The sequence below is a fragment of the Gorilla gorilla genome, chromosome 2 (genome assembly GCF_029281585.2).
Source record: "Gorilla gorilla gorilla isolate KB3781 chromosome 2, NHGRI_mGorGor1-v2.1_pri, whole genome shotgun sequence".
Taxonomy (NCBI): Eukaryota; Metazoa; Chordata; class Mammalia; order Primates; family Hominidae; genus Gorilla; species Gorilla gorilla.
The window spans coordinates 175,677,102-175,690,320 of NC_086017.1; the positions used below are offsets into that span (position 1 = coordinate 175,677,102).

A 13,219-nucleotide genomic window follows, 5' to 3' on the forward strand; every position below is an offset into this window, starting at 1 on the left:
ATCTGCACCTCCATGTTTATTACAGCACTATCCACAATAGCGAATACATGGAATCAACCTAAGTGTCCTTCAACAGATAAATGGATAAAGAAAATGTGGTATATGCACACAATGAAATATTATTCAGCCATAAAAAAATGAATTCCTGTCATTTGCAGCAGCATGGATGGAATGGAGGACATTATGTTAAGTGAAATAAGCCAGACACAGAAAGACAAATATTGCATGTTCTCACTTACATGTGGAATCTAAAATAATTGAGTTCATGAAGGTAACAAATAGAATGGTGGTGTTCAGAGCCTGGAAAGGGTAGTGGAGAGGGGCAATAAAGAAGGGTTAGTTAATGGGTGGAAAAAAATGCAATTAGAGAGAAGGAATAAGATTTAATGTTCAATAACAAAATAGGGCAACTACAGCTAACAATAATTTATTGTATATTTCAAAATAACTGGAAGAGAAGATCTGGGATGTTCCCAACACAAAGAAATGATAAATGTTTGAGGTGATGGATATACCAAATATCCAGATTTATTCATTACACATACATGTATGAATAGATCACATGTACTTCATAAATATGTACAACTATTATGTATCCATAAAAATGAAAATAAAATAAATTAATAGCGTAGATGCCTTATTATTGCTCCTGTAGATCTAAATGTCCTAAGGATAGATCAGGGAAAAAAAAATGTCACTAGGAAAGAGCTGTAAATCATGCTGGGGTAGTCACTGCAAGGTGTATAGGAAAACACTCATCTTTTTCTCAGTTGTAGCTGTGGTCTTAGAGAAAACACTTGAAATTTAAGCGTCCAAAATAATGTGAAATGTAAATTAGAGATAATCCCAGTAAACATAGAAAAATGTTTTGAGAGTTCACTGTATCTTAGTGGAATGGCAACAACAAAAATAATGTCATATTAGCTAAGATGAGACTGATCTACCTCAGACAGAATCCTAGTGGCAGTGGGATTACATATTTGTTTTGGTGCTGCAACTTTGGATTGTCCCTTAATCCAGCTTCACAGAGTCTGTAATGGGGATGACAGCAACATATCATAAATAAAGTGTAGAAGCAATAACTGGTAATTCCAAACATTCTGGGAAACACCTTGCTAAAGTCCCATTGCAATGTCACATAGGAGGCAATAACAGAGCCACCACAACGTGAGGCACAGCAAAGAGAAAAGACATTCACATTAATTTGGAAGCAAACATCTGGGCATGATTTCTTATCATGTTACTTATCATGTTTCTCTACTTGACAGAAAAATGAAATTCATATTGCCCGTAATTTTATAAGAATTAAATGAGTTAATTCATGATATTCCTTTATAAGACTTTTGCAAGAGCGTTGGAGACAAGGGAAGAAAATATGTGTGATACCCTGAAGAAAAAGATTTGTATAGAAAATGACATGACTTACCTGCTCATCCTGCTGACTCTTGGTCAAGAGCAGCAAACCCTTTCTATACCTGGAACGTTAAAACATCATTGATCCTGCTCTCTGAGAATCGCATCATCAAACAGCAGGGAAATATATTTAATGGTTAGAAAGCAGCTAAATCTTACTCTAAGATAGATGAAAAGAACTTCTTAGATTCAAATTGAGTGGCTCTACCTATGCATTAAAATAATGATTTACCATTGTTAAATGAAATGGCTGACAAAGAAAGGAAGAAATTTGTTTTTTCTCTAAGGTTTCTTTTATCCAGGTGCTAGTGGATACCATAACCAATTAGATCTCATTTTCTATTTATATGAAGCAAATAGAGTTAAAAACAATGTTGTTTAGGGATGTTTTATATGGCAAAAGAAAGAATGAGAGACAAAGAAAAGATGAAGAATTATAATGTATATTAATAAAAATGAAAATACATAAAATATTCATAATTATTTTAAAATAATTCAAAAATACAAGAATCTTTCATGAAAATAACTAATAACAGATCTGAAACTTCACTTATCACTTACTTCAAAAAGCCTTCAATGGAAACTCCTTATAAATTAAATTAATTTTTAATATTCCTTTTGTATTTTTGTAGAGATAGTATTGTACACATTTGCTTTTTTTCTTCCAAAACGTGAACTTTACAAATGAGAGATGAGGTTACAAAACTCACGAACTAATGTCTACACGTATTCGTCTGTACCCATTTCCTGACTTACAGAGATCTAACATACATACTTATTAACAAAACTTACCCTACTAATTCAGCCTCTCCTGGCATGATCTCATCTGTTATTCTCACAAAAAAGAACCATCCTTTGTTTAGTAAATCCCTTTTCCACTCCCCTAGAGGATTGAAACATTGGTGTCATCAATTACTCCTCTTATTCCAACCCTCGTGAAATAACCACATTCTGTTGATTCTATTCATAACAGTATTTTAATCTACGCTTCCTTCCATTCCCATGGTCACCACCTTGGATCAAACATATTCTCCCATTACGGTGCGTCTTGGTTTAAGAATTCAAACTCTTTGATCCTTAGGTTTGAATCTCTACTCTACCACTTAATAAATTTTGATACTGGGGAAATTCTCTAACCATAATGGGATTTATTTTTCTAATATTTGGAAAAATACAGCAATTATTATCTACAAAACAGGGATAATAGAGCATATTATATATATACAATAATTTATACTTATATTCTAGGTTGGCTAATAAACATAAAGTACATATTATTTATTGTTATATCCAAATTTAACTTTCTGCCGCCATTCTTTTTTGAAACCATGCTATCAACTTGATCTTTTGAAACTACCCGATAACTCAAATTTGCCTTTATTCTAATGTGACACATAAATAAAATCACAATTCCTTAGTTTAGCTTTTAAAGACTTCTGTATATCCCAAATTTATAGCTTTATACTTTGTCATGTATTTGTTTAATATTTGTTGATCAATAACTATATAAAGTTTTGGGTCAGATTTGCAGAGGACCCAAAAAACCTTCCATTGCTTCTCTTCAATTTTTTTATATTCCATCTAAATCCTTTGCTGGCTCAGAATTTCTTGCTTTTACATCCTCCTTAAATCCTATGGACCTATTAAAATCCAAACAAATACAATGACCATCACTCTCACAACATGTTATCTGGGGAAAATATTTTTTGCATCCTGCACACTCTTACAAATATCACAGATCTCTATACTATTGTTAAGCACAAATCAGTTTACCCTATAAGACTGCAGGGTCTAGATTTAGGGCCCATGAATTTCTGTCATATTGCCTTTGAAGAGTCCATGTTTACTTCCTTCTTGGCATTTATATAGTTCTGCAATGTTCTTATTAATTGTTTTTTTTCTCTTTCCCTCACTAGAATGTAAGTTTTATAAAGATAATAAACTTGACTATCATATTCCCCAGCATTTTACTCATGCTAAACATAAATCCTCACCCATCCTCCTGCCAAAATAGTTGCTAACATATAGTTATCAAACTAATTGAAGACCTATACTTTATTTTTTACTAGATAAATAAATAACTTTTGGCTAAGAAACTTTTGGCACTCCCAAAGCCATACATCAAGAATGTCTGTCTTGTTTTTCACCACTCCCACTCCCACTACTGGTCCCATCCATAGTTAGATAACATAAATTCCTTGAGAAAGTCTCAAGGGTTTGACAATTTTTATTATATTTTCACTTACCTTTTTGTACTTTTTATTTAAAATAGTTTTAAAATAGGCCAAGGTGGGAGGATTGCATGAAACCAGGAGTTTGAGGTTACAGTGAGCTGTGATGACACTGTTGTGCTCCAGCCTGAGCAACAGAGCAAGACCCTGTCTCAAAAAAAAAAAAAAAGTTATAGATTTACAGAAGACTTGCAATGATAGCAAAGAACTCCTATATACCTTACACTCATCTTCCTCTAACCATAATCATGGTATATTAATCAATACTGAGAATTTAATAGTAATACAATCCTATTATTAACTAAACTACTTATTCCACCAAGTTTTCCACTAATGTCTTGTTTTTACTCCAAGACACAGTTTATACCACATTGCATTTAGTAATAATGTCTCCTTAGTGTCCTTCAAATCTTTGGTAGTTGCCTGATCCTTTCTGGTTTGTCATGCCCTTGGCACTGTTGAAGAATATTGGTCATATATTTTGTAGAACATCTACCAATTAGGGTTTTTCTAATTTTTTTCTCATTAAAAATTTAGATTCGACTGGGGTTATAGATTTTTGGGAAAGATACACAAAAAGAGAAAGATTTACTGTTAAGTGGAATCAAATAACCTGTACCCCCACTGAAAGCATTCCAAAGAGGCAGAATATACTGCTTGGCCAAAACAATGAAGCAGTCACCAAACCTGGCAACTGAATGACAGTTTCAATGCAGATGGCAGAAGGAAAAACTTGGCAACTCTGGTGTAGGTTTAACTCAGAAAACAAGGGCAAGATATGAAGAGACAATATAACAATGGTGTTAAGTTTTAAAAATCCATTAGTTCTATAAAGAAATAATTTTACAACAGACCAAGTTTCAAAGCATTGTAAAACTTCATTTCATTAATATTTAAATTGATTTTCCACTAATGTCTTTCCTCAAATATTTAATTCTAGAATATTACTAGAAAATAAATTAAGTTTTAAAATATGTTTTTAGTTCACATTATTTTGGTCACTTGTAAAACATTTTCATAATTTTCTGAGTTGCAAGCGTTCATGACAAACTAAGTTAATACGCCCTGCAGCTGCTAATACTTTTTCTTGATTTGTTTACTTTCACTGCATGTCAAATTTGGGAAATACAGACAACACTAATTCAGTGTTGAATTAGACAACAATAATACAGACAACACTCAGCTCATATTTCAAAGTAGTTCAAATGAATTCAGAATTAGCTTGAAATATGTAGTGATAAATGTAATTGAATATTACATCCTATGGCTTCAAAATTAAAGACATGTTTCTAAGGCTAATTTTCCATGTTGTTTTAAATAATAAATTATTATTTTTACTTCCAGAAAAGATAGTTTCAAATGATACTCAAGAAATATTTTGTTTCTGATTTATCTAAAATGTTTTAAATTATCAAATCAATTTAAATACTGATCATCACAAATTTATTTCTGTCTGTAATATGCAAATATTCATTTTTCTGTTCTAACCATAATTTTGTCTAGCGAAAAGTTATTGAACTTCAAATTGTAATGTAATCAATTTTACCACTCCACAAATTGTCAAATTAAGGTGCTTGCTCTTTGAGTGTTCTCCATTTCAATAAATTAAATTCCAGTTCCAGTATATAATTTTCTGTAAATATATAACACATATATAATTTTAATTCATTATTTAATAATAAATATTTAAAAACTCAGATTTACAGTTGCAATATAACAATTCTGACTTTGTGGCTAGGAAACCTCACCTACAAAACACGTATAATATCACCTCTTCAACTTCAAATCATGTTTTCTACAGCCTTTGCTGTCTTAACTTAGCATTTTTGTAGCAATTACAAAAAATAAAAGATAAAATCAAGATTAGAATCTTTGAGTGAGTTCCTTTACACACAAACAATTTTTTAACTCCTGCTATTTTTACATATGCTATTTTAAAATTTGAAAACATTTATTTGGTTTTTATTAGAGTTTTGTTGACACTGAACTTACCTCTAGCTACACAGTTTTACTTTAACTGAGCAATATAAATATATTATAACCAAATTATATGTGCAACATTATATTATGTAATAATTTAAATAATTTTTAGGTAATTATTATCGAATTCTTATACATATATGTATAAATATGCATATGAGTCAGATATTAGAATTAAATACTTTTTTATTCTTTTCTACATGACAATTTTAATTTTCCTCCTCAGGAGCTAATAGATGTTGTAATGAACACCTCTTAATAATAAATAATTTAGTCTGGTTGCAGTGGGTCACGGCTGTAATTCCAGCAGTTTGGGAGGCCGAGGCGGGAGGATCATGAGGTCAGGAGATCAAGACCATCCTGGCTAACATGATGAAACCCTGTCTCTACTAAAAATACAAAAAATTAGCCGGGCGTGGTGGCGGGCGCCTGTAGTCCCAGCTACTCCGGAGGCTGAGGCAGGAGAATGGCGTGAACCCAGGAGGCGGAGCTTGCAGTGAGCTGAGATTGCGCCACTGCACTCCAGCCTGGGCGACAGAGCCAGACTCCGTCTCAAAAAAAAAAAAAAAAAAAATACAAAAATTAGCTGGGCATGGTGGTGGGCGTCTGTAATCCCAGCTACTAGGGAGGCTGAGGCAAGAGAATCGCTTGAACCCGGGAGGCAGAGGTTGCAGTGAGCAGAGATCTCGCCACTGCACTCCAGCCTGGGTGACAGAGAGAGACTCCATATCAAAAAAATATAAATAAATAAATAAATAAATAAATAATGACAAATATGTTAGTAATACAAAGGAATTATTTTATACTATATTTTTAATCCAATGGCCCTCCTTGCCTAGAGAGTCAGCAACTTTTAGAACCAGTTAAACAGCACACAGGTGAAAGTAAGCACAGAGAATAACTTCTAGACTTAGTAACTATTTTTTGAGATTAAGAAAAAAATCTGTGACTCATGAATGGAATATTTTTGGCTGTTGTTTTACTTAAAATTGTGTTAGCCATAAACAACAGAAAATCAGTTTAAGGAGCTCTCAGTAATAAATGTTATGTTATTTCACAAAACAATAATTAGAGAGTGTTTAATTCAGGGTGAACTGATAAGGCAGTTCTCATAATGTGGATCTGAAATATTTTCCTGATAATACTCAGATATTATTTGCCTATTTCTCTCATGAGTGTACAGTGACATTTTCTAGGAGTTACATTATGTGTGATATCACAACTGGACTGAATGCAAAAAATGATATAAGAATCCACCCTCTGCTATTAAGCCAAATATTAAAGAGATTAGAACACAATGTAAAGTTATGCTTCCTCTCACACAGTTATCTTTATTTTGTTTTGTTTTATTTTATTTTATTTTATTTTATGTTATTTTATTTTATTTTTGAGATGGAGTCTCGTTCTATCACTCAGGCTGGAGTACAGTGGCATGATCTAGGCTCACTGCAACCTCCACCTCCTGAGTTCAAGCGATTCACCTGCTTCAACCTCACGAGTAGCTGGAACTATTAGGCACGTGCCACTATGCACAGCTTTTTTTTTTTTTTTTTTTTTTTTTTACTAGAGATGCGGTTTTACCATGTTGGCAGGATGGTCTCGAACTCCTGACCTCAGTGATCCACCCTCCTCGGCCTCCCAAAGCGCTGGGATTACAGGTATGAGCCACCCTGCCTGGCCACAATTATCTTATTTTGAAAAAATATAGTTATCACTCATAAAAAAACATGTTATTCATGATAGCACGTAATAAATATATTGACATCAAATGAATTAATATACAGATGTTTTATTTTCTTTTTTAAAAAATTCTAATACAGCAAATATTGACAGATATAATCCACATAAACAGAAGCTCTTTGGAATCCTCAGTAATTTTTAAGACTGTAAAGAATTCCTGAGTCTCCAGAACTTGAGAGCCGCTGGTTGAATGATATATATCATGGGGATCCAGGTGCTTTTAATCTCCTACTTCTGTCATTATCACAGATGTTAATAATTTCTCTCCTCCACCCTTCTCTACAGTTAGATGACTGCTGCAGTAATTCTAGGTATCACATGCAGTTATGTGACACAGCAAAGAAGACAGGCAATTACTCCCAAGTGCTTCCTTTTATAAGGAAGACAAACCTTATTCATGACTCCCACAGAATTTATTTCATATCCCACTGGCTGGAAAAAAAATACATGTCTCTGTTAAAACAGTCATTCTAAGAAGAATGACATCACTCTGCCTAGCTAAGACCAGTTGTGACCCAACCTTGAGGAGAGAGGGAGAGCCACTTGCTAGATTCTTTGGCCAAGCAGAGGGTAAACATTCAAAATAGAAAGGACCTCTGAACACAGGAAAGAATCATAGCTTGAGAAAGGATTTTGATATAGTCACTGTGTCATTTGCATCTGCTGTGCTGGATTTACTTTCAAAAATTTAGGCAAGTATTAGATACTGTAACCATCTCACGTGTGGCACTGGTCATAGTCTTTTGCCATTTAATCATATTCAGAGATTACTGGGGTTTAAAGTTGAAAACGTTTTAAAAATTAGTATTTGAATATTAATTAAAGTAATAAATATAACAGGCTAAATGATTTTTTTAAAGTAACTTGAGACAATAGTTTGGTGGTAAGCACATTAATACAAAGAAGTGAAGATTTAAAATAAAGGAACGCCATAGGTCTCAAAGAACATTCAGTGTATTTATTAGGGATTATTATATGCTTCCTTCAAAAATGCATATATTTTTAAGCATATTAAAAATAAATTATACATTTGAAAGTGTGTACAGAGAGGACACTACAAATAGCACCAATTTTATGCCTATATATAGTTGTTAATTTATTATCTTGTACTTGGGTTCATTCTGGACCTTCTAATAGCAATGGACTGTGATGAGATGTTTTGGCTACTTAACCTAGGACTATGCTAAATTTCTGTGACTGTCTTCATGTAAAGTTTCTGATATTCATTTTCTAACTTATAAAATAATTAACTTAAGGAAAAGAAATGACAGCAGAGATAACTCAGATGCTAAACACTGCTTCGGTAGATGTACTCTTAATTGTTTGCAAGAATTATACTCACTTAAATTGGTTGGCCTTGTGATTCACTTTTTTTTCAGAGATTTGAAGACTATGTATGCTAAAGAAATGATATTTTAGACATCTATTACAAACTGACATGAATGACAAGTGTGTGCATATTTAATCACTTTGTCCATTTTAGGTGTGGGCACACTTTTGCCTGGTAAGTATTTTTAAATATAAATATTTGATATTGCTCTGAAAAGGTTATGGTCTCAATTTTAGTTTTAGAATAAAGATTCCAAATTCATCTATATTGCTGTTATAACATCCTCAAAATGTTTGCAAAATTTAAATTAAATTATTTGGAAATGAATTAGTATCATTTCAGACACATTTGCATATGTACTTGTCATATAATTTTTTAGGGGGAAGCTTGATTTTTCATCTTTCAAGTGAATTATACACAATGTTAAGGGTTTTTTATTGGTAGCTATTATATATTTTCTTTTGTAAATCATATGCATGTAACACTGAGGCATTACAATATATAATGATAAATATAAAGCATTTATTTTTATCTTCAAATTAAATACCAATTTCTACAACTGGAAATATTTTAGAGTACTTTCAAGCATAAGCATACTTTTGTTCCAATTTTTAGACAAGAACTGACATATAATAACCTCAGACTGATATCTCTATATGTGTGTGAGTTATTTTAGTTGTTTATTTTGTTTTTGTCTTTATTTATTTTGGTTGTGTTGATAAGTTATTTGACCATAAACAAACAACACATTTGATTTAAAATGAAAATCTGACATCCAATTTGCAACCTTCTGTGAGCTAGTACATTACCAGATAAATCAATTCTATCATTGAATTGAATAGCAATTATAAGAATGTAGTTAAGTCAGCCAATTCAGTTGTATTTGGTGAAGCAATTTATGGTATTGCCCATAAATGTGAAGTTCCAATTTATGTTAAATGATGTCCTCCAGTGTCTCCTGTGGAGAAGTTGCTTTGCTGATGGCAAGTTCATATCACCCGTATCTCTAGGGGAAGTAGTTCAGTATGGTGATGCATTAAAGGAAAATTAAAATTAAATTTCAGTTGTCTTATAATAGCTTTTTATAATTATTTGACAACCTAGTTAACACCACCAACATATTTTCTCTTCTAAAAACCTAACAGGTGTTTGCTGGATTTTCATCTGTTACGAATCAGTACTGATTCCAACTGGACATGTTCCATTCAATAGATGGATATTTTTTATATTTGTAGATATCCTGCACCTGTTCAAAGAGTATCAGCTCCAAACCTGTCTTCTGTTCCAAACCTGTCTGGCTGTTATGTTCTTGACACCTGGCCCATCTGATCCACATCATTGTCTGTATAGAACAGATTTATTATACACATACTGTTGCACCTGTCTCAAATTATCTAAATCTGTGTCTGTCTGGAATATTGTCAGTTATAGAGGGATTGTGGAAAAATAGTTTTACCGATGCTGAATCATATTTTTCCTTTATGACAAAATGATACTTCAATTCTCTAAAAACTTCATCAAAGTAAATTCTAAGTATGTAAGTATATTGCCATTAGAAACAAACTGAAAATTTAGTACTTGAATGTTTTGCTATTTGCCGACTAAAATAGGCAGATTTTAAAGGCCAGAAGATTGAGACTCTGTTCATTACATATGCTGAGAATATGCTGACTTCATTATCCTTAGTAAATGTGACTTTATTATCCTTAGTAAATTAGGGAAGGTAGTTACCACTTGCGGGGTGCGGGAAGGGGTGGGAAGAAAGTATGTATTTTCATGGTCCATGGCAATTTAAGTTAGCTAATATTAATTTATCTGAAAAGGAAAGAATTGAGGAAATGTGCAGAATCAAAAGAAGAAAAACTAGGAGAGGGAGTTCCTAGTTCTACCTGAAAATTGCATTTGTGACAGGGTATGGTGGCTCACGCCTCTAATCCCAGCACGCTGGGAGGCCGAGTCGGGCCTATCACCAGAGGTCACGAGTTAGAGACTAGCCAGGCCAACATGATGAAACCCTGTCTGTACTGAAAGTACAAAATTAGCTGGCCGAGGTGGCTCACTCCTGTTATCCCAGCTACTCGGGAGGCTGAGGCACAAGAATTGCTGTGAACACGAAAGGCTGAGGTTGCGGTGAAGTGAGATCTCACCATTGCACTCCAGCGTGGGCAACAAAGTGAGACTCCATCTCAAAAAAAAAAAAAAAAAAGCATCATTTTTTTTCTTTAATGAGAATCTAAAAATTTTTAATAATTGTCTATCTCATCACATTGTTGGGGTGACTCCTTATTTTGCTATAAAAATTAGGGGAATTGGAAATACATTTTAGGTCCATGTATTTTTAGTTTTCCTGTAAGTCAAAAGATAATTCTGGTTTATAATAATATCACACACACACAAAAGTGATTTTAAAAGACCCAAATTGTATTCTTACAAATTAGACTAGTTTTTTTTTAAAAATAGGTATTTTATCATGCAATCCAGACGTTCAGTTCCAAGAAGATAACAACCATGGCATAATTTTAAGTCTTCCAAATTTCTTCTTGATAACTAGACAAAGCAAGTAGGTGAAACAAAAAATACAGAAATGAAAGCTAAATTAGAATTAACACAGAGCAAATATAGACTTCATAAAGCCCTGTAAGAAAAATAGAGACTAGAATAGAAAAATATTGAAAAGTTCAAGATATAGAGAAAAGCATGAAAATACTTCAAGAGAAAATGGTATAAGCAGAAGATAAAGTTATTCAGCACATGTTTAATTTGAGCTCCCACAAAAGTACTCCATCTTCCCCCCAAAATCAAAAAATAAATTAAAAAATATATAGACCTATGTCAAGAGAATCTTATTTCAGAAATATTCTCAATGATAGAGCATACTATTTACGTGGAAAAACTGAATAAGAATTATTGACACTGAGAACTATCATAGAAACACTATTAGACTTCACAAAGAAAAAGATTTCTGAGAACCTAGGCATGAATACCAATTTTCTTATATTAAAAAAAAATCAGGCTGTCATCAAAACTCTGAAGAGTAACATTGCATACCAAACATATTGGTTACAAACAGAAAGAAAATATGAATCAAGTATTTTTCTCTATCCAACTAAAAGAAATTTTAGTACATAAAATAAAGACTAAAAGCATCTAAAACAAAACAAAACAACAACAAAATCCTCTTGTATTAATGTATTCAGGCAGTGTTCCTAAGAAACAAAGAAAGAACTTCAAACAAACAAGATATTGAAGATTTTGCAACAGGTCATTTGTGCACATTGAATATATATAAATACAAAATTAAGATTAAAAATAGAGATAACTGCAATAGGATATTATGTAAATACAAATGATCTGACAGTGTAAGAGTATAGAACTGACAGATATTTGATAAAAAAGGCAGGGTGTATGTCAGATAGATGCAAAAAAAATTCATTTCATGCCAAAAAGTTAAATAGTTCAATTATACTTACCACACTAAACAGAACAAAGAAAATACCCTAATTAAAATAATATTAGTGATAATATTTTAATAGAGTGAGAGAAGGTAAATAGAGTAAAAGGTTGTTTGCTAATCATATTTATTCTTATTTTAAGCAGCCAAGAAATCTTACTAAATTCCAAAAACATACCAAAACAAAATAAAAATGATAAAGAAATAAATCTCATAGTAATTTTTTGCATATGTAGTGGAATTAAACATTATGACAAAATTGAGATCAAATATCTATCTTATCTATATAAATACGTCAAATTCTCCCTTTAAAATACAAATTTTTAATATTTGTTAACAATGTAAAATTCAGCAAAAATAAAAAGATAAAAAAATCAAACTAAATTATTTTGGGTGTTTAAAAATAAAAAAAAAAGCATGGCTGAGCACAGTGTTTCATGCCTATAATACGCATACCTTGGGGTGCTGAGGCAGGATTGCTTGAGGCCAGGAGGTCTAGACTACCCTGGGCAACATAGTGAGACCTACATCTATTTTTTAAAATGAAAAACAGTAAATAAGTAAATTTTAGAGAAACATTGGGAATGATAAACTTGACAAATGCAAATAAAAGAAAAATAAGCCATGATCTTCATATCTAAAAAAACAGAATTTATGTCAAAAATAAGAGAAAAAGAGCTACTTCATGCTCTCTAAAAGTCCCATAAAAATATAAGAATTATTATCTGTGCGTAATAACCTGCAGAACTTTGCAAATCAGAAATTATAGCAGATAAAATAATTGACAAAATCATCCTAAAAAGGGAAACTATAATAATCTTATATGACAAACAAATGTTAATGTCCCTAATATAGAAAGAGCTCCTACAAAATAAAAAAAGATATATACCAACGATATGATAGGTAAAAATATATAAATTCAATATATAGGAAAAGAAATGCAAACATCCCTGAACATATAAAGAGGTGCTTAATCTCACTCTTAAGGAGATACGTAACACTACAATAAGACTATTTGTCATCTATCATATTACAAAAAACCAAAAACTTAAGTAGAAAATAGTTTTTAAATGT

General features: G+C 32.1%; 1 long non-coding RNA gene across 4 annotated transcripts in view; it reads left to right on the forward strand.

The window, feature by feature from the left end:
* LOC129532553 (uncharacterized) overlaps window positions 1–13,219 on the forward strand; it is a 171,768-nt gene that overhangs the window by 123,302 nt on the left and 35,247 nt on the right. For 2 of the 4 annotated variants that reach the window (XR_010132709.1, XR_010132708.1), the window contains one exon: window positions 7,192–7,282. The exons of the other annotated variants lie outside the window; for them this stretch is intronic. This is a non-coding gene — a long non-coding RNA (uncharacterized lncRNA). The remainder of the gene's footprint in view (window positions 1–7,191; window positions 7,283–13,219) is intronic. 4 annotated transcript variants of the gene reach the window in all.